We start from the raw sequence: 24,174 nt of genomic DNA, 5'->3' as shown, positions 1-24,174 counted from the left end.
GCAAAGATTATCTTAGGAGTTTTAAGGAATTTGAAAAATTCTACTAAAAGTTACTAAAATAAGCAATTTGTATAACAGAGATAAGGGGTGCCTTCTAAGCATGGCCCAGATTACACATTTATAAACTAATTTGGTCTTGTGTTAGGCTACAACAGTTTACACAGAAATACACACATACAGCTACATATACATAGCTGTATCTATAGCTCTGTCTGTCTGACTGTTTCTCTACCTGCCTCTATATTTATCTGCCTTGTCTGGCCACAGTGGCGGCAGTTTTCCATTTAGTTATGAGCATAAAGCCACAGGAAAGCAGTGGTTTGCAGACAGTATTCTTCATAGTCCCCATGAGTACAGCTGTAGCCTCTCCTGGTGATCAGACTTGATTACTCTCCATGGATAATGTCACTTCTTTCTCTACTTATGGTCTACCCGCATGAGGACTGGCATCAGTCCTGTTTGGTTTAGCATCAATGTATCACAGCACTTTGCCTTTGCACTATCCTTAGTTATGTTCTTCCATCTTCACTGATTGTCAGGAATACCATCTGAGCCGAAGTTGAGAGACAGCGGGTTACAGCAGACTTGGAAGTCTAGGACACAGGCTTGTATAATTCACTGGTATTTCTGGGCAGACGCAGGTTGAAAACCAAGTGCTCTTTCAACATCTGCCATCTATGAAATGATGGACCTGAGAATACCAGCTCTGAGAAGGAAGCCTCAGTGACATTAATACTTTGCCTCCTGAACAAAGCTATCAGTGTTTAGTAGAATGGTACCATGGTGAAATGTTTGTTCTAATACAGATGTTATTTCACACAGATACATTACCTTCCTTCAAAACACTCAGCATTTCTCAGAGGTGTATAGCATTCTCCTTGTTCATTGATAGCTTCATGTCCATGAAATATATTGAGTCCTAAGGCTCAAGTGGCTAGACAGCTCAGGCTTGGACCCTCATGAAACTGAAGTTCCTTGACTCTGCATGGGACTTACTCCAAACTTTTGACATCTGCCTCTTATTGGGATAGCAACTATGCTTTTCATTTCCCGCTCATCAAATCCAGTTTCCATGGCTTCATCAATGCACCAGTTTAGTGCTATGCTCTGTGGATTGAGCTCCGTCCTTGTCATGGAAGAGAATTGGAGAAAACTGCATTTGCCAGACAGATAATCCCATACCAAGTGCCAAGCCTGTGTTAATCTACTATTATTTCACCAAGTGGTACCCCAGTAGCAGGTTTGTTGGCAGATGGTATAATACAGCCGCTGTGGAGTTGTGACCAGGACAGCCTCTTGGAGAAATTTATTGTATTGTAACTGCAAAGACACATTTCATTTTTGCATACCTAGGTGAATCAAGTGGAAATATGATGTGAACCATCACCCCTGCATCCTCTACATCTTTGATAGTATTATTGGTACTAATCTCAGCATTCTTTGCTCCATACAGTAATACTTGTGATTTATAATTTCCTCTGGTTGGCAGTGTGATTTCTGCAGCTTCCACCTGGCTCTGAATGTCATAATGGCTTTTATTCTTCAGGGCATTACATATGGTCCCTGCCAGCTGATAAGTATTTCTCTTTCAGTTATGCACATGGGGACCAAGGAAATAACCACAGGTTAGTTACAACTATCCTTGGATCCACTATGCCATGGACTTGGACCAAACTCTACCTCTCCTGATACTCCACCTAAGAACTGTGATGGTATTTCAGATTCCATGGCATTGATCAGCTCAGATCTTCTGTCTATGTGTCCTAGAAAGGTCTGGGTTTTCCCTTTCATCGGTGTTCACTTACTCTGGAAATCATTCCTGGTCCCTTTGGAGAATAATCAAGGAAGCATTTAGTGTATACACTTCAGGTGGCATTGCAGAACACCTTGCTCTTCGGCCAATTAATTCTGACTATGAGAACTGACTTAAGTCTGAAAATTGGATTAGGATCCAGTTTTCTACTTTTGTAGTGTATGTTGGCTCAAACTCGAGGCCTTATTAGCTATAACCACAGATCCTTCAAGGTCAAAGCAAACTAAGGCCACTTCTGGCAACAGTGTGCTTTCACCACTATGCCTCTGCTTCATCCTAACCTGGGCTATGCCACCATCTTTGTTGACAGTAAAAGCCCAGATTTATAAGAACAATTCCTGCCAATAACCGCAAATTACAAAGTACAGCTTCTTAAACATACTAATGAACCTCTCAGCCATTCATTCTTTTATGGAGCATCTTTTCCCCTACCTAGGAATCATAATCAGGTTGAGAATACTCAGGTCCTACATGGTGAATCCAAGCAAACAGTCCTATCCCTCAGCTTCTTCAGTCTCTTTCTCAATGCCATGCTACGGAGTTCCAGATTCTTCCCCCTACTTGCTACACCACAGCTTCTGGGAGCTATCCAAGAAAACTGTTTGGGATAGATGGCAGTGTCATTGTCAGATGACCAATTCGTGAAGCTTATGTGTGTGCCCCCATTCAGTATGTTCCCCACAGCCAGCCCTATGCTGCCTGTCTTGTGGTTTAGCCTTGAAATTCTACTCTCATATGTGAACGTCGGGTTTCTGCCAGTGTTCATTAATCTGGTCAGTTAATTCCCTTGGTGCCTAAATTATTTCCTTCAGGAAATGGAATACAACTCCCTGACCAGGTTGCACTGAGTCTTGCCTCTCACCGTTGACTCCAGGCGATGAAGGAAGGGAGGCAGACCACGAGTGAAGGCACTGTCTTGAGATGACTTGTCTTTGATTTTGTCCTTGCATAGTCTTCAGGGCCAAGGGTAAGAAGCCGCTTCTGACTACCTGGAAGGTGCCCAAGAATTTGGGAGTCCCAGATATTCAAGATATTACTGTATTCCTAACCCCATGCTTTTAAAACACCACAACCCTAATGTACTCCTTTTATTTTACGGGTTCTTGGGAAGTTGCTCAGGTGGGCCTGGGCGTCTCCATCCTCCCATTTCAGGAGTGCTGGGATTCCAAGCATGTTTCCCTGTGCCATCGTACTTTCTAATGCTTCTCCTTTCACCCATAGTCTCTTACAACTCAACAAAGGTAGAAACTTAGCATTCATGGTGTCCCTTCTAATCAGGAATTTTCACTACTAGCACTGACATCCTCTTTATCACCAGACCAGTGAGTGATCAAGCTCTACAATACCAACTCCATGGTCTACTTTCTAAGAAGGGTTCTGTTGTCAACTGTCTCGCTCTAATATTTCCAAAGATCAAGGCCTAAAGCAAAGATCTTGTGTAATTATTTAGATGATGAATTTGCAGGCTTCAGGAATGAGGGAAGGGAGTGAAGGACAGGCTACCTTGCTGACCACCACATAGTATACAGTATAAATGATCGCTTGCTCATGTTTCACAGGCTTCTAACAGGCTAAATAAGTAAGCGACTGTTAGGGCCTTATATCCATGAAAGGAAAGGTAAAGAACTTATGGGACCTCTCTTGAATGGCAAAGAACTTACCCAACATCCAATGGTCTCCTACTGACCAAAAGTACCTCATAGGAAATTCATCCCCTTGCACCCCCAGGCTGCGTGTGAACAAGGGGGTAAGAGGACACCAGTGCAGCTGCGAGCTCAAAATCAACAGGAAAGCCTGGAGAAGGGAGCAAGAGACACACAGCCCAGGGGAGAGGTGAGATGCCCACAGCTGAGCCTGCAACTGCTGACTACTGCTGGGCAGAGCAGTGCAGGTTCCGAAACACGGGGCTCATGCCCGGGGACATAAGAAGCACGATACAGTATCTGAACTTTTCTTTTTGTTAGCTTTTATGCTTATCATTGAATTTGTTTTGTAATGAGTTGCAATATCCTTTGCCTACTCATATTGAAACCAGTTGAGCTAAATCCACACTAGCTTCTCATTAAGTGGTGTACTTTGTGCTATTTTGTTCTCATCTTTGGGTTCACTAATTTGCAGTGAGCACTATGTGCTTTTTGCTGCTTTATTCAGTAGTAGTTTTAAAAGCATGGAGACTTGAAAATCTTGCCCTGGACTTACTTTATATTTTTAATACAGTTCTGGTTATATAACTTTCTTGTTTTAAATATAGTAAGGAACTGTAACTTTTAACCTCCATTTTATTAAAACAAGAAAAGTCATGTGCTTTTGCTAAGCTATCCATATGCCTGCAGAACTTTGCTAGTTTCATATGGAATACACATTCAAGTTTCACCATAAGTACATTTATTCCAAATTTTCCTTTTTTATCAATTTTAACCAAATTTTCCTTTGGGGTTGCATGTTTGAGCAAAGTTTTCAGGAGTAAAGTTTTATGAACCTTTGAGTATTAGAAAAAGAGAATCCAGTCACCTCTTGCTCCTGTCTTGTTACTTTGGAAAGAAAAAAGAAAACATAACTGTGAGCATTTCTTCATTATCTTTAAGTATTTGGTGTTGCAAAGCTTCAATTTTAAAATCAGCCTGGAATTTGTTATAGGTTCCTTGCACAGCCTCTCTCTGTTTACTTGCATACTGGGGGGGTCTGAATCTTAATGTGATAATCTTTTTATCCTCAGTACTGCAAAAAGTTTATCAAGATATCTGCATTACTAAGTATTCTTAATTAGACTGACTGCTTCAGCTCTGCATATTTTTAAATAGTTTATTCTGCATCTGTCAGCAAAAGCATCCCCAAGAAGTATCTTAGGGTCATCTCTCCCTTCAAAGATGAAGAATATCTTCCATAAATCAGCGTGTTTGTATCTATTCTCTACATTCAGGGTGTCATTTGCTTATCCAATGTTCTTCTTGTTCGTGGGCGTGACAGTCCTGGTTCGCCTCCTATAGAGGGACATGGGCTTCTCCCGGTGTCTCTCATCCCCTATGTTAGTGCTGGCAGAGGCCTCCTTCTATTCCTAAGGTGGAAAGCAAATTAACATGAGTAGTTTTCATGCTTGCCTGTAGGGAATAGAAGTCTTAATCTGCTGCTTGTTTCTCTGCCTCTATGATGAGAATTTCTCTCTGCATTATCCAGCCTCTCTTTACTTAAACTTTTTCTCCAGAAGTAGGACTCAGCAGTCTTACATCCGCCAAGCCCTGCTCATCAGCCCTGGCCTCGCCTGCAGTTGGCAGGGCACTGCATGTCCAGGCCCCTGTCTAGAAGCCTGCAGGGGTTCTTAGTCCTGCCCAATCCCACAGTTACTGGAAACGGCTCGCTTCTTTTCAAGCGGTTTTTGTTTTGTAGCTTTTCATCTCTCTGCATTGGAAAGGGTGGTCCAGAGAGGGTATTTCAGGGACGGCATATGTGATATTTAATGTGACCCTTTTCGTTCTCAAACTAAACAGCATCGGCATCTGCATGGGCATTAATGACCATTCGGAAAAAGTCAATGTCATTTTGGGGTTTAAGGCCCTCATCTGCAAACTGCTTATTTTACTTCCCCCCTAACTGAAAGACCTCTGGATTTTAAATCCACACTCAGAGGGCCTGCCAAACAGGGCTCAGGAAGAAGGCTATGCTTCGTTCACCAGGGGGACATCTCTTCACAAGGGTGTTTTACCCTCAGATAAAGGGAGGGAGCCAGAATCCAGGCACACAGACACATTCCAACCACTAGTTGACACGTTTACAGTAGTAAATCACTGAGCCATTCTAATGGGTTATATATTAGGATCTATTTCCTGTGAAAATAGAGCTTGGAAGAAGGTATTTAAGGAGTCAGTGAAAATGAGTATTTCACATTCCCAGAAAGCTCCTGGCTCCTTTGGGCTCCTTGGGTAAACATGGGAACACACGCATGCACACATGTGTGCAGACACAATCACACGTCACACTCACATGGAAGAAATCACAGGCTCATCTGTGTTCTCAAACAACCCAAACATTCAAATGTACTTAGCAGTTCAGTAACAGAAATGTGAAAGATCAACTTCAAAATCTCAATGAAGTAAAGATGAAATAAAGAACTCTGATTCCTTTCCTGAGATTTGATGGATGTGCTAGCTCTCCATGATTCCTTTGGGTTAATCCTTTAAAACAGATGTATTTACCAATTTAACGGATATTGCATGAATTGTGATGCATTTACATGCGTGAAACGGAAGTTCATTTCTGCAGTTTAACATTATGATAGCCATTTATTTTATTAATGTGACATTTGAAGATAGGCAGTCTAGGCCACTTCCACCTTCCTGCTTCATCATTCCACGCAAGCTTTTATCTTCATGCTTGTTGTACCATGGTCACAGATGGCTCACCCTTCCTCAGCTGTGTGTGGGCTGGAGAAAAAGGACAGAAAGAGATGTCTGTATTAGAGAAGAAAACAACCCTCTGAAGTCCTTGCTGGGTCCACTATGGTCTCAGCCTCTGTTAAGTTACCTGGCTGCCTGTGTTGTCATGGGGATCTGAGAAAGGCAATATTCTATCTGGGAACATTACCCTTCTGAGTAAAAGGAGGTTCTGTCCATAAGGAAGAGATGGAGAGTAACTTCAGGGTAAGAAATTAAGTATGTCTAAAGTTTCGTGGAACTCGGAATGCAATATAATCACAACCTGGACTTTCTGGGTAATACTGAATGTCATTACCTATTCATCTGTTCTATGATTAAGAGTTTTACTTTACTACGGATCACCATCATAACAAAGTTTGCATATACCTCATTCCTTGTACAAGTGGAAATGAAGCCATCACATTGTACCCCATTACATTTTGAGACTGTTTTCTACACGCCTCACCTAAATGATGGCCTTAGGGTTCATGTCTAATACTGATCACCTTTGGATAACATTTAACTTCTAAGTCATAGAACCACAGGCAACATCTTAAGTATTTTTTGAGTTATTACTAATGTTAGTTACATGGCCACATACTAAAAGTAGAATACTAATTCTTTAAACTAGCCAGGAAACATTCATTCAAGAAACTATTATATTTTGTCTTCACTGCTAGCCTTAATATCTAAAATTGTTTTTAAATAGCTCCCAATTTTTAAAAGAATACATTTCTTGATTATATTCTGTCCTTCACTGAAATATTAGGTTATCTGAATTTCTTAAAGTATTTAATGTCAGTAATCAAAATGGACAGATTTTTCAATGACATTTAGGTAGTGGAAAAGGAGGAAAGAGTAAGCCTAATATATCTGTTCTAATGTTACATTTAAATAGTTCTCAAATGTGAACATAATAAAAATCTAATCTAATTCATATCTAATGGAATTTGATACTATAGACCTACATCTAATTTCAAATCCTCTGTGAGTTCAGTTTGAATTAATCCTACCTCATGTTACACATCTTATTGAATACATTTTTCAAATCTAATTCTGATCCTGTTGATTGGAGATAATTTCTATTTTATAAACATTTACATGCAAGTATGATAGGGTGTCACATATATCATGTGACATGAGGTTTAGGCAAAATGAGATTGTCTCCAATTATAAGGGAAAATGTGCATACTTGCATATCAAAACTTCACTTTTATTTGCTTGTAGCTAAAGAGTTTAGAGAAAAAGAGTAGTGGAAATGCAATTAAAATAACTAGAAAATTACAAAAGAAAAACAACACAACTGTAACAGTGTCCTTCACACGATGTGTGCACATATACAGGTAATTGTATATCTTGGGGTATGTGCTATGTATATACAGAAACACATCACACTTTGAAGAAGAGGGACTGGCAAAATGAAATCACTAATTGACTTTTTCTCCTAATTTTTGCCCTTTGAAATCTGCTCTGCAGGGTAAAATTCTCTTTTCATGAGATGAAACTTTGCTTGGGCCCTCATAACTATTTTAAATAATGACGATCCTTCCAGGAGTGTAGTCACTGGAACAGTTTCAGTTTTGAAACTGATAGCAGTGGTGTGAACACAAATGAAAGCTCCAATGGTCACCCAGAGGGAAGGGCTCTGCCCAAGCCGGGCACTGGGCTGTGGGCCGCAGGCTGCACAGGAGAGTGGGCCTGGGTAGGTGCTCTCTTCTCCAACTTGTCTTTCTTCCTCTCTTCCTCCTGGCTCACCCTGCTTCTGACCCCAACTGGGTTCCAATGGTGGGGGAAGAGGTCCCTGGAAGCCCTACCCGTGGGCACTCTGTGAGCTGCCTTCATTGCTGCCTGGTTTGGTATGGTAGGTGTCCGGGCTGACTCAGTTTCCTTTCCTTGCAGGGTACTGTGGGTTCCTGCAGGGCCCCGGGGCCTGGACGCCTCTCCTTCGCACCCATTGGCCTGACAGTGACTTTGGTCACGGCAATGTGTCTCTCCACACACTCCCTCAGGTGGGACCCACTGACAAAGCTCAACTCAGATGATTCCAGCCAACCGTTCACCAATAAAGGTGTAGTCCACACCTCCTTCATGCATTTTGGGTCCATTTTCAAATATAATTTAAACTGAAGCAAAGATCTCTGTGTGGTTGCTTCCATCTCTGGACAAACTGCTGTGCTGCTGGCCAAACAGTGGTTGTGTTATCTCCAAGTGTGTCACCAGCCTCGCGGTCAGCAGCTATGCATCTCAGGAGGACATGTGCGCTGACCCCATGCTGGCTGTATCACTGCTTCTTCCTATTTCTACCTCCCATATGTACCCATTTATTTCATGATTCTGGGTGTAAGGGATGCTTAATTTGATTTGGCCTCACAGAGAAAAGTGTTAGGGAAGCTAAAGATGTGCTTGTCTCTCCTGATCTTGTTTATAACTCAAATATACATTCAAAGCAATACTCTAAATGCCCACTATAACATACCCAAGTCACAGCTTTAGCTAATATCTTCCTCCAAAAATCTAAGATCCTATGCTACATTAGGTTTAACTACTAATAGAACCAAGTTAGATATATACTCTCAAGGTCAATACTACTCTCTAAGCCCATTTAATATAGACAACAAATGTTTTTCTTTCAAAATGTTAATATTTTATTCATAAGCAACTCAAATGATGTGAATTACCTTGTGAGAAGGAGGATTGTGTTAATTTTTCAATTTGTTTCAGATCCCTATTTTTATATGTTTAGATGTATTTAATATACTACATATAAATACATTTGAAATATCTTTGTATATCTGTCCATCAAAAGCAATTGTCATTGTCTAAATCAGTGAGGCACCAAAAGCAATAGATGAGCCAAATTCCCATATCTTTATTTCTAAATATTATTTGTCATTGAAAAAAGCCAGAGATCCCTGAAGGAAAGGCAGATTTTTGAGCTAGTGAAGAGAAATAACAAGATAGATCTGGAACATTTGTTATATCAGAAAGCAGAGAATTGCTGAGTGAATCAGAGGGCCATGCGTAATGGCAAGGGAACCAGCTCAGAGCAAGAGGACCTGCTGGCCACATCTGAAATAATTTGATCATGGTGATGATGAATATTGGTAGTAGATGCCAGCCCCCAAATTAAATAAGAATCTAGGAGTCTGTACTGATACTAACATTAAAAATAAATAAATAAAATAAAATAACTGTTAAAGGCTCCTTCATTATGACTTTAGGAAGAACCCGCATGGCATGAGGTTATTCTAATCTTTGAATAAATTTTAAAACAAACACCAGGCAGTTAGTCTCTTGTCTTCTTAGGGAATGGGCTAGTGCCAACATACTGTAGCCTTCGTGGGGGAAAAGGTAGCATTTTGGGACTCTTTTGAGAAAGGCTATCTCAATGCTGTCTCTGTCATCTGTTTCAGGATGATACAGATGTGTTCTCTACAGAAAGGCCCTCTGACTTGGACCCCTGCCAAAGGCCTGTTATAGTGTATCGATTAAATGGTCAGTATACTATAGAAGCGGCTCCTCATCTACTGGTTTATTGCCTGAGAACATATCCTGAAAGTGCCTGGGTAAATAGGTAAGTTTATTGAAAGAAGTAGAATCTTTTGTAGCATTGTCTGAAGGCTTCTAGTGTATTCCATTAGTCCTCTCTGAGGGGTTGTGTTTATAATCAATTACCTGAAAGTGTTGTTCCTCAATCATTACCCCCAAATCATGAATATATCATGGTTTTATATAATCTGATGCTTCTACAATTTGGCATTCCTCTTTAAAAATAAATTTAAAATGATGAACAATAAGTTAGGTCTCAAATATTCATTGAGAATAATAAATGACATCCTGACAAATTACTAAATTACACAACAAATGGTTTAAATTCAACTTTTTAGATGCTAACCCCCAAATATGACAGAAACAAGAAAAATAACAGACTACTTTATCAAATAACAACCTGCCACATTCCTTTAATGCATCATTCCCTACATATTTGGCTGTGAGTTTTGTGATTAATTCATTATATGACCAAAATTTTATAATTTTCTACATAAAAATAAAAGATAACTTAGTTTTTCCTCTAGCAGTACTTAGTGAAATGTATTTCATTATTAATTCCTTACAGATTTTTTTCAGCTTTGAAATTTATTTACAATCTCCTCTAAATGTTTTGGGTTTTCAGTTGAGGGACTATCATTTCTTTTGTTTTTGAGCCATAGCATAGGTTTTGTGATACAGTAGATTTTCTTACATACTCCTTGACACAAAACTAACCAACCATTTTATAGGTCACTTCATGTCACCATGCTGCTGACAGGCAGGGGCTAGAGGACTATCCCTGAAGCCATCTCACTCCATGGGGTCAACCAGCCAACAGGCAACTCTAAAGGAAAAGGACTGTGGCCTACTTAGTGTAGGCCACGGAGCTCAGAGCATATGTATTCAGCACTCAACTTACCTTTGGGTGGATTCTAAGATCAGAGAGGAAACAGTGATCTCAAAGCATTATGGCTAAAATGTTTGAATTCACAAATTTTACAAATCTTTTAACAGCATGAACCCATTGTTAAAATTTTCTGGTAGCCATGGAAAAAGTTTATGCAAGGGAGGACATCTGAAGCTTATGATTTTCTAGGCCATTGACAAACTTGTCCTGCAAACAGAACCTGGGGTGAGATTCTATTTCCTGTGAATTTATCTGTTCTTTTTTCCCAGATACATTTGTTCTCTTCTGGAAAGCAATGAAAACATCTAGTTCCCCCATTCCTTCACTCGGCAAATGTATCTCAGGCTCCTTCTTGTGCCAGGACCATTTCAAGTACTAGAAATCCAGGAAAGAGGGGGAACAGGACACATTTCTGCTCCCACAAAGTGTATGTTCTAGGAAGAGACGGACACTGTGCATTAAAAGGGGCAGATGTACACAGGTGGCTTTAAGTCATATGTTCCGTTAAGGACAAGAAATGGGGTCATGAAGGAGAGAACAGAGTGGTGGAAAGGGGGTAGTGAGGGACCATAGCAGATGAGGGGTCTGAGAAGCTCTGTGAGCTCTACTGAGACCAGAACCAGCAGAGCTCAGGTGTGTGAGGACGAAAGGGAAGGCCTGCAGAGACAGGAAGAATAAATGACACAACTGAATTGCTCCAGAGTCAGAAACAGAGATTCAATCTCCATTCAGTTCACAAAATCTTGAATTTCAATTTTTTTCCATCAGGAACCTGCCAAAGTTATCTTTCACATAATGTCTGCTGCTTACATGTAGATGAGTAGATAAGAGAGAAGGGTTAAAGAAATCGTGGAAGCCTCCGTAAGTGACAGAAAGAAGTAAATGAATGGAGAGAGAAGGAATTAGCTTTAATTCTTTTCTTCGCTTGTTCTCTGATCTTTTGGGTTCCCTGTGACAGTAATGATGCATCTCACTTGTACAGCATTGTAGCAGTGGAATCCATCATAGAAATGTTTCTAAGTGAATCTCCTGCATGTCTTCACTTTTCACTCATTATGTCTTGTGTTGGATGCTGAAAATAGACCAATGGGAAAATCCTAGATGCAGTCGCTGGTTCCTTTTTCCCAATCCTTGCCGAATGTCTCATCCTCTCTCCTGCCAGCTTCACTGCAGCTGCCAGGCGCTGAGGAGCTGGCAAAGCCCCCAGCTCCCAGGTTAAGACCCAAACTTCTGCAGATATAAGGCCATGAATGCCTCGCACACAACACTCTCACTCTCACTTAAAAAGGGAAACAAGCCATGTAAACACGTTACTAAACATGGTTTTCATGAAGTTATAATTGGGTCTAAATGCCATTGTATTTAAATGTCAGCTGAATAGCTACCATAGAGTATGGTAAATAGAAATGGTGAACTGAAAACTGTCAAAAATTACTCAATCTTTGCACAATATTTTCATGAGTAGAATTTGCATGCGATATGAGTAATCATATTTAATGTGATGTTTTACTGTTTTGAATGAACTAGTAACAAATATTCTAGTGGATAATGGTATTTACATAAAAGAAACATACCATGGAAACTGTTCTAAAGATAAATATTACCTGAGTCAAAGCATCATAATAAAAGGTATCCCGCACATTCACTGAACAATCATTTACTTAGAAATCAAAATGTGCTACATAAATGCCTCGCAGGTTCTGTGCTCTTTGTGGCAACTATGTGGGTCACGTGCCCTGGGCTGAATTCATACTGGCTCTGTCCTTGAGACACTCACTAGTGAGGAAAGCAGACATGTAAGTTAGTAACCATACAGCTATGTGTAAAATGCAAAAGACAATGATAGCACAAGGACTGGAAAATTCTGGGAATGGTGGGCAGGACAGTGCGAGGAGAGGAGGTTCCCTAACAAATGGAGTTTGAGATGGGGCTTAGATGTGCTGCAAACTGTTCCTCAGGAAGGAAGAGCGAGGCAGGAGCAGAGGCCTGGACTGGCCTGCACATGGTGAGAAGGAGTCAGGGAAGCTTCACATTTAAACAGGAACCAAACTCTAAGTGCTAAAAGTAACCTTCAGGGTACTACAATTGAATGCATACATTAATTAAAGTGAAGAATTTTCCATTCCCTGACAAGCTAAGACCACACCTCTTCACAGGTTTTATTTTTTCTCTTTGTGAAGTCTTTTCTCCAATTCTTGGCAAAATTGGATACTATCATTCAAGTTTTGGGCTAAACGCATTACCCAATAAGGTAGTGACACTACCACACTTCCCTGCTAACTCCCCCTTTCTTTTGTGTGTAAAGCTTTCAATATAGGAAGAATGGAAACACACAATAAATACCATCTTCACAACTTCATATCATGCCTACATCCCCTTGATTTCTAATCGCTTCATTCTTGCAAACTAGACTGAGAAAATTGTGGCAATTGCTAATCAACATTTGGTGTAGTAGAGACTCCTGGGAATTGTTAGCTGGCCACATTCCTGTTATCCTCTAATAAACATATTTTGTTCACTAGTAGCCAAGTGAAGATGACTAAAGCAGAAGAGCTCCTTTCAGAGATATTTGCATTTTAGTATCTCTAAGGGGTAAATCTCTAGTGCAAAATTATCAGGCAATGTGGCAAAACATCGTGAAGCATTTTGTGGAGAGTGGAAAAGATGTTCCTAGCCATGTAAATCCGACCTCATATGCAAATCTTTCTACCCTTGAGGAGACACCTACATGTGTCTCCAGAGAAATGAACTGGGAGATAAATCTCCATTTGTTTTGGGAAACTCATACTTCTTTTATTTGGCATTTTCTGCTAAAATAGGAGCTTCGTGAGTATTTATGTACAAGATAATAGCCTTAAAGGTTTGGGGGGCTTGAAAAGAAAAACGTTTATTGCTTTTGTGGTCTGTAAGATATTGTAATGAATTCCTGAACTCTCACAGTCATATAATCAGAGACTGTATGTACCCTTTGCCCCTTAAATTTTGATTTAAAAAACCCCAAACACAATTCATATCAAATTCCTTATTTCTAGTTCACCTATCAAGATAGTGTTGACAATGGAAATAAAATTTAAAATATATCCTAAAGTAGGAAGCAGAAGCACACTGTATTAAAAATATATCCTTGAGGGCTGGGATTTAGCTCAGTGGTGCCGCTGCCTGCCTCGCAAGTGCAAGGCTCCGAGTTTGATCCCCGGGACCAAAAAAAAAAAAAAAATCTATATATATCCTTGAAATTTAAGAATTTTATTAAAATGGTAGTTACTACACTATAAAAGACTACAGTACAAGAAAATAGACTCAAAATTAGATGAAATTGATTTAATTTAGACAATATATAGCTAGTAATCGATGACTACCACAATCAGGATCGATTGTAGACAAAATGGTCATCATTTCCTTTTTATTAGTACCTGTCTGTAGTAGGTCACGGTCGCATTCCATGTTCGGAGCGGGTCCGTGTACGTGAGGCATCTTCGTTCCCTTTCCATCCTCTATTCCGCCCCTCCCTTCCCTTCTGTGCAGGTCTTGGTCCCCTTCCTTCTCTTTGTCCATGTCTGGAGCACATAGTGTTCACATTCCTCGTGAGGGGCTGGCCCAAGGCCGCGGCCAAGACACATCTGCATTCCTCTTCTGTCCCCTGCCCCTCCCTCCCTCTACTCCCTCCATTTACTTTTTATTTACCAAAGTTCATTAAACCCAAAGCACATTACCAAAGTACATCAAGCAATACTGATGCAATCGATATTATAAATGTGCATTATTAACACTTATTAGTCTGTTCGAATATCTGACAGCTTTAAGTTCAGTAACTTATTTAGAAACTCCTTAGGTGATATTTTGAAAACAGATTTGTAGGGGTGGTTCTACAAATTAAATGTAAGCCAGCAACTGAAGGAGCTGAGTGGGAGAGTAGGAGATATTAGGAGAGCTCACGAAAGGGAAATAACAGGGCCATTACGGGAAGCCCTGTCCAGTCACGGGCAGGGAGGGTGTGGAAACAGCACTAGGAACTGAAGCTTTACTTGACATCAAGAGGGAGATGGCAGACTCGCCTTGGCGCATTCCCTGCTGGTGCATTTATGGATGGTAGCACTCAGGAGAAAGTGAGGAAAGAGTCACAATGAACAAGCCGTGCTTTATAAATGAAACTAGCTTGGTTTAACTGGTTCTTTATGGACCAATGCTAGCTTCCTATTTTCACGGCTTTCTCTGACACCCTAATTTTCTTGGTCCACAGTTGAAGTCCATCTTTTTCCTCTTCATAAAGTTTGCTTTTTACGCAAATTTTACTGATTACCCTCTGCCCACTTTTCTTCAGAGGTAAAAGATGTTTTTTCCAGTTCCCTGATTGTTTTATTGTCATACGATCTACCGAACAGTTAGAAAACTAAAATCCCCTAAAGAAATTAAATGATTTCCAATTATTCCATGACAGCTCTTAAATTATAATTTTCTCTGAAACATACTTTCCCTTTAAAAATTATTTTCCTTGATAGCTTAAAAACAAAAAAAAACTGTCTCAAAACTTTACCATCTTCTCAGATGGACATATTATGGATCTTTAAAAAATAATTTTTAAACTTTCGGTTTATTTCACCAGTTATCTCTGGATTTTGTGCTTAATATAGTAATTTCCCATTTATATTCACTGGTAGTTATATGTTCCACTTCTTCCTACAACTAGTTTCCTTCATTCTTTCAACCTCTGTCTGCAATGCACATGTAAGTCCCGTTTTCAAAGAAGATATAGTCTAGGAGTAAGAGCAGGACGTGTCTGGTACGTTAGTAGTCAGGAAATAATATGATGAAAAGTTCCAGATAGGGCCAGGGATTTAGCTCAGTGGTTTTGCCACCTGCCTTGCAAGCGCACGGTCCCGAGTTCCATCCCCGGTACCAAAAAAAAAAAAAAAAAATGTAAGAAAAGTTTCAGGTAAGAAGTTCTAAGAGTTCAATAGGTAAAATCACTGTAAGCTCATCATATACGAATTTTAACTTTCATGAGAAAAAAAAAACTTTCGTGAGATCTTTGAGTTGGATCTCCAATACCATACCCAAGCAAATATTTTGGCTTCAATGGCCATAAAAACTACATGATGTTATATGTAATGTTTGAAGATATGTATAGATAGATAGATATGATGTTTGTACATGATACTATATATATGAGTTTGACGTATATGTAATTCTGTATAAATAGCAACAGAATATACATATTAATCTATATTCAATGCAATACATATATATATATTTTAGTGGGGCGAGAATAGGATAGGATCACTAGAATTCATAATGTTCTGAAAGACATCTGTGATACTCAAAATTGTTGAGCAAACTACACCACTCAGAATAATGGCTGGAGAGTTTTGCAAAACTATTAAAATTAGTATGATTATAATTACACTCTCAATATGTCCAAATGTTCACTAGGGTTTGTGTTCTCAATAATCTGGCTAAGGAATCGTGATGAACTTTTCTTCTAGTTTCTTTAAGTATGCTTTTCCAAAGACTAGAAAACATACTCACTCTTCTTTCCCATTGTGAACTCTAAAACGCTCATTTTCTTTCTACCACTTTCCTTTCACCTCCGTGCTTTCCTCACTTGGTAAAAAGTAAGCTCATAACATTCGTATTCCTCAACCTCTTCTTTTACTTCCTTTTTGGAAAATGTTCCTTTAAAAATTAGTAGAGGTGCTCGTTCCAATGGCTCAATTGGTTAGCACGCAGTACTTATATACAAATTATTGGACTGATAAGTATAATGAGCAGGATTAGGACTCAAGCAGGAGACACATTGAAATATATACAGGCTATTTAAAATACATGTTTAAAGTTGGGATGGCAGTTGATGAGAATCCGAGGACCTATATTGAAGGGCCTCATAAAAAAATAAAGGATAAGTTAAGATGTGTATATGGAAAACAGAGAGGGTAAGAAGTTAAAAAAAGCTGTTAGAACAGAAAAGAGATAAAAATAAGTACTATTTAATAGTTTTCTGCAAGAATGAGTTCATGAAAAACTGCAAGATGACTTGAAAAGATTCAGAATTCACCAGGTAGAAAGGAACAGAAAGCGAGCTACTCAATTACACTTTAGAAAATGTGGGGGAATGGATACAGCTACTTGATGCCATAAAATCAAAGTACCTGACTATTGTCAGTGTTTAAGAAATCTAGTGAGGAAAGTCTGAGATTTAAAAAAGTATGAGAATGTCTTCTTGGATTGAGTAGAATGCAAATAGATGAAAGACAGACAAGAGCTGAATAAGAACAGAGAAAAAGAATAAAACGAAAGATAGAGGCACATTTGATATTCCAGCAGTATGACTGCATAGGATTGAATAAGAAGGAATACATTTCCACGTCCACAAATATTGCTATATTTTATTCAACGGTGAATATAACAGGGCATCAAGAGTCATTAGAATACCCATTATCATTATGTAAAATATTGCAATGACTATAGAGTGACAGAACCAAAATATATTTTTCATGTGTTCTTCTCTTGAGCTTGCTGAATTTCTCCACACTTTGTGAACTCTAGGGTTAAAATACAGTAACACTTTAAGCAATTTGTTATTCTAGTTCTTTCGTCATTCTGTATATATTGCATGGACTGTGAATTTCACGCAAAGAAGTGTTTTAAAAGATCAAAATCACATTGCTCAGAACTTTGTGGTAATCAAAGTCATCTAACACAACAATGATATGAGTAATCAAACTTTGCCCTGTCCACCCTTTTCCCCTCCATCTTTCCAGATCTTTTGAGAGACAGGTAAACAAGTGAAAGTAGGTTTGTTGGACTGTGTGTTAGTCAGCTTTCCTGTTCCTGGGACACAATACCTGACATCCACAAATTAAAGGAGAGGTTTAATTTGTCTTACAGTTCTGGGGTTTAGTCCATGGTTGGCTGGCTCCATGGCAGGAACAGCACGGTGGAACAGTATGGCAGAGGCAGGAAGCTCACCTTGTGGCAGCCACAAAGCAGACAAAGAAGGGAGCAGCAGGGAAAAAATCCACCCTTTGATGTCACTTGCCCAGTGACCATGTCCAACCAGGCTCAACCTCCTAGGAGCACATTCAGCCATGAACTTATCAATGTGTTAATCCACTGATGAATATCATGCCACCATGATCCAATCACCTTCCAAAAGTCCACCTCAAAATACATGAGCGAGGGAGGGAGGGGGGACCACAAAAAACCATGAATTTTTCCCCAATACCAAAGAATACTAAGACGGTTCTATGTGATACAAAAGCACAATCAATGAACATCAATTCTCAACCTAAATAAAACACTTGTGGCTTTCCCAAGCAGATTTAATTGATACAAACTGAAAAGTACAATCATCAAAACATTTGAGGTTTTGAGGTCAAGCTCATTAGCACTCTGAATGTAATGGACAAGACACCAGATACAATGTGCAGATTCATGTTTCTTATGGAGTCTAAGCCTGTCCTGTCCCTGTCTGACTCAGGAGAACCCAGTGTCTCAGCATCATAACTCTGCAGTGGCTCGGCTCCCTTCCCTGGCTCTTCCTCTCCTCTAGACTGCATGCCAGATGTCAGTGTTTCCTTCTTCTCACATTTTCCACTCTGCTGCAGAAAGCCAACGAGTCAAGCTTTCCAGCATCCCCACGTATTCCTCTGCAGCCCAGACCCTCGGATCTGGGGCTTGCAGCTCCCACTACTGGGCTTAAACTGGGCACACCCAGCCACTGGGCTGGACCCAAAATGCTGGAAACCACTGGATAAATTTTCCTGCAATAGCATTTAGATGCAGTTTAGGGGAAAAGTCATATTTTATAGTTGCACAAATATGGACCAGCTACAGAGTAGGATCTAAAATCTTGGATAAGTAATAGATGAAAACTGGAGACAGGAAATTAAATTACTCTTGGCTGGGGACAAGTGAGGTGATTTTTGACAGAAGCTCTTGAGAAACTCTACTTTGCGCTAAACAAATGTGCCTTATACATATTCACATCTCTGTGTGAATATTATGACTTGCACGAGAGGAAGTTTCATACTCAGAACACCGAAGTTTAACTATGAAGCGCATCCAGTCTGCCTCCCCACCACCAGCACCAGCACCACCTCTCTGTCACACCCAGTGCTGGCCCAAGTTCTTGAAGACTCAGTTTCTTTTCTTAAACTTGTGTTCATGGCTAAGTATAGTTCATCTTTTGATCGATATGTACTCTTCTATATTTTACTATTACAATATATTACCATAAGTATGAAGGCATAATTTAGCACCATAGATAACTCATATTACGTAGTGGTTGTACGATGAGATTTTGGACACTGTCACTTTGGATAAATCTGCCATTAGGCAAAATTTCCCTGAGTTTCTACACTGAGTGAGACAAGGTGCCAGGTATAAAGAACGCAAAGATGAATGAGAAGTGGAAACCATCCTCAATATATGCATCGATTCCTGCCGTGGAAGACATGAAGGAGAGTGGCGTCTGCAGCCGGAGGAAAGGGTAGAGAAGGCTCTGGAAGGAAGTGGCCCAGGAGACATGCCTTAGGGTTGAGCAGAAATAAACCAGGCACATGCAGGGCCGTATTTCAAGCCAGCACATAACCAAGAAATGGCCCAGGGAGCCAAAGAAACTATGAGCAGTGCAGGAGTACAGGAGCAGAGCGACAAGGAGCGAGGGGCAGACACAGGCTGACCTTGGGCAGGCCATTGGGGCAGCTGTCCCAGGCCCCAGCACAGTGGGAGCTTGCCTCAAGGCACTGCCCCGCACGGAGGTGATGTGAGCGTCGCTGAAGCTGACGTCTTAAGTTTCTGTCTTCTACTCCAAGGGTCCAAGGGCAGATGCTTCAAAGTGGCCTCTCTCCACTTGTGTTTATCTTGGAGAACCTACATTAGCTCGACTGTCCTGGGTTCCAATCTCAGAGGTGCAGGGAGAGTTAGAAAAGGGGCACAAAAAACCAAAGCAACACAAGGGGAGTGGAGTCTGCTGTGTACTTAGAACAAAAAAGGGAGAGGTTTCGGGTATGTCTCTCTGGCAGCTCAAGAGAGTTTTGAAGTAAAAGGCAGGACAAGAAAATCCTCACAATGATATGGGGCGATGATGTGAGCAATCTGAAATGAAGACACAGCGAGGCTAAGAGACACGGCATCCCCGATACTGCAGTTGGCAGGGAAATGGTCTAGCAGAGGCCCATGGTCATCCCTGGAACCTGGGAATTCAGCAATGAGAAATCAACTTTAGATAGAACTAGGTGGGCTAACTGGGTGATTTAGACACTGGATTATCTGGGAGGGGTGGTGTAATCACAAGATTCCTGAACAGTGGAAGAGGGAGACAGTAGCAGAGCAAGGATATGAGAAGACTTGCCTGCTGCTGTTATTTTGAAAACAGAGCAGAGGGACAAGCCAAAGACCCAGGGCCTCTCTAAGATCAGGAACACAAGAAGTAAGATTTTCCTTGGGAGTTAGCAGAAGCAGCAAAACGCTAACACTTTAAGTGTAGCCCCTGGGGACTCCTCTTGGACTTCTGCCATCCCAAACTGTGCAAAACAAATGGGTTGAATTAAAACACTGAGATAATTGATAATTTGTTACACATATAATAGGAAACTAATACAAATACCCATTTTAGCCACAGCATGCAGCAAACCTTGACTGAACTTTTACAATGCTGCTAAAGTGTGGGACAGGTCTGCACATCTCTGAGGAAGAGCTTTTGGTGAGGTATACTGTGTTTCAGTGATACTCACATGGTTCCTTGTTTTTGCGTCTCAAACAGATTTCTGAACATATGGACAGAATTTTGATGTCTGTTGATCAATCAAGTGCCATGTTTTGCGTCCGATTCTTTAATTTAAAAATATGCCCAGTACTAGGGACTTTAAATGTAACAGCTCTGGGAGTAAGAGCATCATACAGACACAGATAAAATTCCTCACTGGTAGTGGGACTTTGACACTTAAAATTTCTGAACCTCTGTTTCCTCATCCACATAAAGTAACAGTAATGTCTTAAGCTAAGGTCTCCAGGATCATACCCTGAGTTGAGGCCTGTGTGACAGTGAATTATTAATCTAATCCTGCCAGATGAAGTTACTAAGTTATCAGAGTAAACAAGACAGGGGAGGAGGTGACTGCAGGCCCAAACCCTGGAATCTCTGTGATTTTGCAAGGGAACTTAAGATCTAAAGGGTATTTCAGATTTTGCTACTACCGGAGGAAGGCTGTGCCCTTTCACTACATAGGAAAGTCCACGGCAAAGGACATTGTGCGGGAAAGGTAAACTCACAGGTGGTTGTTTCTAGATCTCTCTGCTGCAGGCACACTGAGTCCATGAGCCTTGGGACAGTGTCCAAAGAGTCAGGTGCAGACTGCTAGAAGATGGGAAAACAGAAGCTGGGGGAGAGACACGCAGACTCAATCAAAGGGGTCCAGGGGAGTCAGGGTGGAGCTGGCACCTCCCGGAACTCCACTAAAATGGAACGCACACATACCTTTCTTTCTTTGCCTTTTCAGATTCCAAAACTATTTTTCTTTTGGAAGAGCATGCAGTATCTAGCATCATGATCTGCACCTAGAGTGCTAAGTGAAGAAATAATTCGTTCTTGACACAAGCATGAAATCCAAGAAGGGTAAAGAAGACAAACGAGAAAGAGGAAATGTGAGGTATGCCAGAAAAGAAAGTAACCAAATTAGTCTGAATCTGACATTTCAAAACACTTGTAATTTCAGTCATATATTTTATAGAGCCAGGAACTTGAGACTCATAAGCATTTTTTTCATCTTTGAAGAATCAAAGCCAACCAACAAATAATATATTCATTTGATGCTAATAAACGTGGCAAGTTAATCTAAAGTCTCTAGAATGCATGCAAAGTTTTTTCTTAAAGAAAATAGGCCCATCTTCTTGTCTGGTACCTTCACTCCTCTACTGCTAATCACTGTATTCGATTCCAAGAGCACTGTATAGTTTTCAAGTTCATTCACATTTTTATACGGAACGTCAACAAGCCTGTCATGTATAGGGTCACCCTCTGTCCACACGCGGAGGGACAAGCTCTGAGAAGTTAAGTGTGCCTGGGGCCAAGTCGCACAGCTAAAGGCAGGGTCTCCATTTCCGAGGGCTCCCTTTCACCTTCTATCACTTGAGTTCCAATCAGGATACCTGAAACACACATAACTGGAAAAGAGGAAAGGTTAATATAAAGAATTACTAAGCTGTAGAAGAGTACTGACTATTAAAAGAGAGAAAGAGACCACCAGGGCACACAGGAGTGGTGAGTACAGGGGGCAACTGCTACTTCCAGGGTGTGGGGAAGCATTGAACTTAGAAAGACTCCCCTTGCGCTGTGCACTCCAGATCGGAGTCACCCTCACTGGAGAGAGTATATCACGCCATGCCCACCTGTTGGCCAAGAAACGTGTTAAGAGTCACACACCCTGGGCTGTACCTTCTACTGATGAAGCCAAATATAGCAATACCTTCACTAATGCTTCTGTTTGCAAACTCCACATCCACTGACAACCATGACTAGAGCCATCTTCTCTACACAAATTCCCCCAAATAGTAAAACAAATTAAGTTCGTGAACTGAGGCACCACTGTATTGTGCTAACTGACAACAAACTGTTCAGAGAGTCCATCTTTAACACCAGAATTCAGGGCAGAGCAGAGCCTGTTCCGAGGTGAGAAGCACTAGAAGAACTGGCACACCGCTGTGACTCTTGTGTTGGAGTCTGCAGGGTGAGCATGTTCCTATGCCAAACTCCTGTGGCATTGGTTTTCTTTTTTCCTGATTAGTCCTACAAGAAGGAGCGATTCAACCTTTGGAACACTACATTCCACAAGGTGGTATGACACACAGCAAGTGCACAAGCAGGAGTCCAGGGCAGTGACTGAAACGCAGACTGGACACGAACCACATGGACTTGGAGTTTAGCTTCACCGTTGACTAGATTTGCATTCTTGCAAATACTAATGCCTGTATACATCAGTTTCCTTACATATAAAAGGATAACCGTCCCCACTTTATTAAGATATCAGGACAAGTAAATCTATATGTGAAACCCATAACATCATTGGAACTCACTGAACAGTAAGAGACCCACACGTGGTACCCTGTCCTTGGTGTTAAGCATGTGTTCGATCCTTTCTCATCATCGTTCCACTTAGGACGTGCCTCCTAATGCTCAGCCCCAACTTTCCGGGTGAGCGTGGATTTGGCTCCGTCTTGCTTCTCCCATGCTTGGCCCGAAGCTCTGGCTCCAGACATCTGCCCTGCCTGGCCGGTTCACTGAAGAACCCTCCCAGCCAGAGCCAAGTCCCGAGCTCTGCCTCCTCTGGTGAGAAGACAGGAGGTTAAACAAGCCTTCCTTCTCCCTGATCGCCTCCAGTTCTGACCTAATTTGATCTCCTCCCCAAACAGTGAGGGAGGAAAAGGAAGGAAATTAGCATAGTGAACGCCTAACCAGTGTGCGCCGGGCGAGCGCCTGGCATCTCCAGGAGGTGCAGTGCCGCTGTTTAAACCACGGGGAAGTCAAGGCTCAGCAAGGTCAAGCGGGCCCCTGGAGCTCAGTCCCTGCGAGCGCCTGAGGCCCGATCCCGACCGGCTTCTGTTTGGGTCGCCTGAGAATCTGCCTCTCCCGCTGCCTCCCACTCGCCCTTCATCCCAGACTTCAAAATCCTAGCCGCTCAGCGCTTTCATGCTCTGCCTTAAAGAGATGAGTGGGTGTGGAACTTTTTTTTTTTTTTTTGTCTGAAACGTATTATTTGAAAGTTAAGCAGACGAAATTCACAAGTTACAGAAATTTTTACAAATCACTCTTAACGTCTCAGGCGTAATCCGCAGCCCGGGGAAGATCAGCGACCCCGTCCCGCACACCGCCCTGAGCTCTGCCTGGCTGCAAACCCAGAGGGAAAGGGGCTCGCTGGGGCCGCAGGGAGCCTAGCTCCAGCCCCCGAGCAGGGCAGGGCATCCCGCCCAGGCGCCCCGGACCGGCCGGGTCGGCGCAGGGCGCGGGAGGAGCTCTCTGCGCGGAGTGTGCGGCGCCCGCTTCTTCCTCCCCTCGCCGCGTCCCCTGCGCTCGGCGGGAAGGGGAGGCAAGGCCCCGTCCCCGTCCCCGTGCCCCGGCTCCCGACCCGCGCTCACGTCCAGCCGCGCTCCGCTCAGCCTCCGCCCGCCTGGGGAACCCGCGCCCCTGCTCCAACTTTCCCAGAACTTCGCGACCGGGGCGCGGCTCGAAGCCCCCTCGGCCTCGGGCTCCAGTCCCGGCCTCGCCAGGGCCCGCACCCAGCGCCCGCCTCCCTGGCCGGCCTCTCCCGCCTTCACTACCGGGTCAAGCGGCGGCGCGGGGCGGGGAGCGCGGAGAGGGCCGCCGGCCTCGCCGCTCCCCGCTCCCCGCCCGGCGCGCGCAGCCTCCCGCGGCCGGTCCGGCACAGCGCGCGCACCCGCGCACGCACGCGCTCACTCGCGCGCACCCGCGCACGCACGCACGCGCCGCCGCAGCTGCACAGCCGTCCGCGAGCCGGGGC

At 42.1% G+C, this 24,174-nt stretch overlaps 1 long non-coding RNA gene across 1 annotated transcript; it reads right to left on the bottom strand.

Annotated features, from left to right (window-relative positions):
- Positions 1-6,070: 6,070 nt before the first annotated feature.
- Positions 6,071-24,032, bottom strand: LOC101700842 (uncharacterized). Its single transcript, XR_015449301.1, has 2 exons — positions 23,792-24,032; positions 6,071-6,231 (listed from the first exon to the last, which is right to left on the bottom strand). It is a non-coding gene; the product is annotated as an uncharacterized LOC101700842 (long non-coding RNA).
- Positions 24,033-24,174: the final 142 nt, after the last annotated feature.

This window comes from Heterocephalus glaber, unplaced genomic scaffold, assembly GCF_053883595.1.
Source record: "Heterocephalus glaber isolate CG9 unplaced genomic scaffold, H.glaber_assembly_v1.0 deba00000676, whole genome shotgun sequence".
Taxonomy (NCBI): domain Eukaryota; kingdom Metazoa; phylum Chordata; class Mammalia; order Rodentia; family Bathyergidae; genus Heterocephalus; species Heterocephalus glaber.
The sequence above is the reverse complement of the archived record's forward strand: the minus strand, read 5'-3'. Positions and strand labels throughout refer to the sequence as shown.